This window comes from Rutidosis leptorrhynchoides, unplaced genomic scaffold (genome assembly GCF_046630445.1).
Source record: "Rutidosis leptorrhynchoides isolate AG116_Rl617_1_P2 unplaced genomic scaffold, CSIRO_AGI_Rlap_v1 contig232, whole genome shotgun sequence".
Classification (NCBI taxonomy): Eukaryota; Viridiplantae; Streptophyta; class Magnoliopsida; order Asterales; family Asteraceae; genus Rutidosis; species Rutidosis leptorrhynchoides.
This window is the reverse complement of record NW_027266481.1, coordinates 77,565-82,315: the sequence shown is the minus strand read 5'-3', so window position 1 is coordinate 82,315 and position 4,751 is coordinate 77,565.

Genomic DNA, 4,751 nt, shown 5'->3' with positions numbered 1-4,751 from the left:
AGGTCCCCGAGTTTGACGGTAATCTTAATCCCGACGACTTTGTAGATTGGCTACATAAAACCGAACGAATTTTTGAATTCAAATCCTATTCGGATGAGAAGAAATGTAAGGTTGCTATCCTAAGGTTGACCAAATATGCTTCTCTATGGTGGGAGAATCTAAAGCATCACCGAGCAAGGGAAGGAAAAGGCCGAATCAAGTCTTGGGAAAAACTCAAGAAGTTGATGAAGAAGAGGTTCTTGCCGACAACTATAAGCAAGATCTCTTCCTCAAACTGAACTCCCTAAGACAACATGGGATGAGCGTTGAAGAATACATTCGTGAGTTTGAACAACTCAAAATGAGGAGTGAAGTTCCAGAAGTTCCCGAGCAAACCATCGCTTGTTTTCTTGGCGGCATGAATCGAGAAATTGCTGATATGGTTGAACTTCAACCGTATTGGTCCTTTGAAGACGTATGCAAGTTAGCCATAAAAGTGGAAAAACAATTGAAGAGCAAGAGGTTTTCCTCCAGAACCTCAACAAAGGCGACATCTTATTTTAAGGGTGCTTCCTCAAGCAAGGGCGAGAGTTCCTCGACAAAAGACAGAGGCAAGGGAAAGAATGCAGAGCCTTCCAAAGAAGTCCAAAAGAAGTTTGAAGGTGATGCAAGGAAATGCTTTAAGTGCCATGGCTTTGGGCATTTACAAGCAAATTGTCCAAATCGGAGAGTTATGACTCTTCAAGAAATTGAGGAGATCAATTCGGCGCTTCAAGAGGCTGATGACAATGAAGACCAAATTATTTCCGAATCTGATCGGGAAGAAGAAGTTGTTGAGAAAGCTGATGATGGTGAGCTGTTGATCATCCGAAGAGCATTGCATGTTGAAGTTTCTCCTAATAAAGAGCAAAGGGAGAATATATTTCACACGCGTTGCACTATTAATGGAAAGGTGTGTTCGGTGATCATCGATGGTGGGAGCTGCACCAATGTTGCTTCGACAACTCTTGTTGACAAGTTGAAGCTTCCAACAACGAAACATCCTCAACCATACAAGCTCCAATGGCTCAATCAAGGGAATGAACTCAAGGTAACCAAACGCGTTCTTATATCATTTTCGATTGGGAAGAACTATCGAGATGAGGTTGTATGTGATGTGATTCCAATGGAGGCATGCCACTTGTTATTGGGTAGACCGTGGCAATTTGATATAAATGCTATGCATGATGGTCGGAAAAACACATACTCTTTTCAGAAGGAACAAAAATGCATTACTCTTTTACCATTGAGCCCTTATTCGATACATAATAATCAACCTGGAGAGGGAAACACTTGTAAGGAAAATTTGTTCTTGAGTGAGACACGGGTTGAGAGAGCCATTAGCAAACAAAAGAATGTTTTTGCTTTGCTTGTGGTCGAGAAAAAGAGTGAGATAGAGCGACCCATACATCCAAAAATACATTGCTTGTTGAAAGAATTTGCAGATGTGTTTCCGGAGGATTTGCCACTTGGATTACCTCCCATAAGAGGTATTGAGTATCAAATTGATTTGATCCCCGGTGCTCCGCTACCAAACAAGCCAGCTTATCGATGCAATCCGGAGGATACAAAGGAGTTGCAAAGACAAGTCAATGAACTTATTCTCAAAGGATACGTTCGAGAAAGCATGAGTCCCTGCTCTGTTCCAGCTCTACTTGTGCCTAAGAAGGATGGTACATATCGAATGTGTGTCGATAGCCGAGCCATCAACAATATCACCATTAAGTATAGGTACCCTATACCTAGACTTGATGATATGCTAGATGAATTATATGGTTCTTCTGTGTTTTCTAAGATAGATTTGCGGAGTGGTTATCATCAAATCAGAATGCGAGAAGGTGATGAATGGAAGACAGCTTTCAAGACCAAGGGAGGCCTTTATGAGTGGTATGTTATGCCATTCGGATTATCTAATGCTCCGAGTACCTTCATGAGACTTATGAACGAGGTTCTTCGTTCCTTTATTGGTCAATTTGTCGTTGTTTATTTCGACGATATTCTTGTTTATAGTAGGAATGAGGAGGAGCATATCTCTCATCTAACACAAGTCTTTAATGTCTTGAGAGAACGAAAACTATATGCTAAAATGGAGAAATGTGAGTTCTTCTCTCCAAGCATTGTGTTTATTGGTTATGTGGTTTCCAAAGATGGAATCTCTGTTGATCAAGCCAAGGTAGAAGCTATGAAGACTTGGCCGGTTCCGAAGTCTATTTCTGATGTAAGAAGTTTTCATGGACTTGTTTCTTTCTATCAACGGTTTGTCAAAAATTTTAGTACCGTCATGGCTCCTATAACTGAATGCATGAAGAATGGTGCTTTTGAATGGACAAAGACTGCTCAAAACGCCTTTGAGGTAATCAAGCAGAAACTTTGTGAGTCTCCTATTCTTGCACTTCCTGATTTTGATAAAGTATTTGAAGTTGAGTGTGATGCAAGCGGAGTTGGTATTAGTGCTGTTTTGGTGCAAGCACAAAAACCATTGGCATATTTCAGCGAGAAGTTATCTGATTCCAAGAGGAATTATTCAACTTATGACAAAGAGTTCTATGCCATTGTCCGAGCTCTTGATCATTGGAGTCATTATTTGAGGCCAAAGCAATTTGTCCTTCATTCTGATCATGAGGCGCTTAAGTTTACTAGTGGCCAACGCAAGCTTAATTCGAGACATGCAAAATGGGTAGAATTTCTTCAATCCTTTTCTTTTGTCTCAAAATATAAACCCGGGCACACTAATGTTGTAGCAGATGCTTTATCAAGAAGATATTCTATGCTTGCGGTTCTGGACTCTAGGATTCTCGGATTTCAATTAATGAAAGCACTTTATTCTAAAGATGCGGAGTTCTCATCTATCATCAACAATTGCAAGCGAGGAGTTCAAGGTATATATTCTTTGCAAGATGGGTTTCTTTTAAAGGAAATCAATTATGTGTGCCGAAGAGTTCTTTTCGCGAATTGCTAATTCGAGAAGCGCATGGTGGAGGATTGGCTGGTCATTTTGGTATTAACAAAACTCTTGAGGTTCTTCAAGAGCATTTCTATTGACCAAAGATGAGTGGAGATGTGCATGCTATCATCTCAAGGTGTGCAACTTGTCATAGATCAAAAAGTCATTTCCATCAAGGTTTGTATACTCCACTACCGGTACCATTGCAGCCTTGAAAAGATGTTAGCATGGATTTCATCGTGGCTCTACCAAGAACTCAAAGAGGAAAAGATGCTATCATGGTGGTCGTTGATCGGTTCTCTAAAATGGCTCATTCCGTGCCATGTCACAAGACCAATGATGCATCTCATATTGCTGAATTATATTTCAAAGAGATTATCCGCATTCATGGAGTACCAAAGACCATTGTGTCGGATCGTGATTCCAAGTTCTTAAGCCACTTTTGGAGGACTCTATGGAGAATGCTTGGTACAAGACTCTTATTTAGCACGGCTTGTCATCCCCAAACTGATGGCCAAACGGAGGTAACAAATCGTACTCTAACCACTCTTCTTCGTGGTATGGTGAGTAAATCATTGAAAGAATGGGATTTAAAGCTTGCGCATGCTGAATTTGCTTACAATCGATCACCAAGTTATACTACTGGTCGATCGCCATTTGAAGTTGTGTATGGAATTAATCCTCTCACACCCATTGATTTGATTCCAATTCCGTCTAACTCTCAAGTGAGCTTTGATGGCAAGAAAAGAGCTGAGTCAATGAAGAAGCTCCATGAGCAGATTCGATCCAACATTGAAAAGGCCAACGAATCTTACAAGAAGAAAGCTAATCAACATCGCAAGAAGACTCAATTTCAACCAAACAACCTTGTATGGCTTCACTTGAGGAAGGAGAGATTTCCATTTCGTCGAAAAAACAAGCTCATGCCCAGAGCTGATGGTCCGTTTAAAGTTATGGAGCGAATTGGTGACAATGCTTACAAGATTGACCTTCCGGGAGAGTTTGGAGTTTCAGCAACATTCAACGTGGGATGAAAACCTTCTAGATTTGAGGACAAATCTCAAACAACCTGGGGAGGATGATGCGGGACCATCCAACATAGCTCCATCCACCCACTCGGAACCATCGATGTTTATCCAAGCCAAGAGAGAAATGGGGCATTATGTGCTTCGATGGATCATTTTCAATGAATAATGTCAATTACTTATCGGTACTTTATGGTATATCGATAACTATCAATGGGAGACCATTCTAAATGTTTTGAATGACCAGTTGATGAACTTTAAGAAGGATTATTTTCTGGTCAAGGGAGGAGCTCGAAGTTGAAGGTTCAAGAATGCAGAAGGCCGAAGATTAAAGGCATTTAATTCCCGTGTTAATAAAAGGCTTTTATTATGTTATTATGTGTCAGTTATTATGTGTCTTTATTGTTATGCAGTCCAAGAGTCGAAGGTTTCGGTTTCTAGGCTATTAAGTTCTGTTTTTAATATGTGTTAAGGTTTCGGTTTCTAGGCTATTAAGTTCTGTTTTTAATATGTATTAAGGTTTCGGTTTCTAGGTTATTAAGGTCAGTTTTTAATATGTATTAACGCTAAAACCCTCCTATAAAGAGGGGAAAACTATCCAATGTAAGAGATACGAATTTTATGAATGAGAATTGTGAGATTTCCTCAACTTGAGTGAACTCCTTCGGAGAGCGGATAACTCCTTTCGGTTTCTTTATCCTTGGAGCGTAGATCACTCTTTGGTGGTGAACCAAGAAGCCCTTTATCCTTGGCTGGTGGAATCT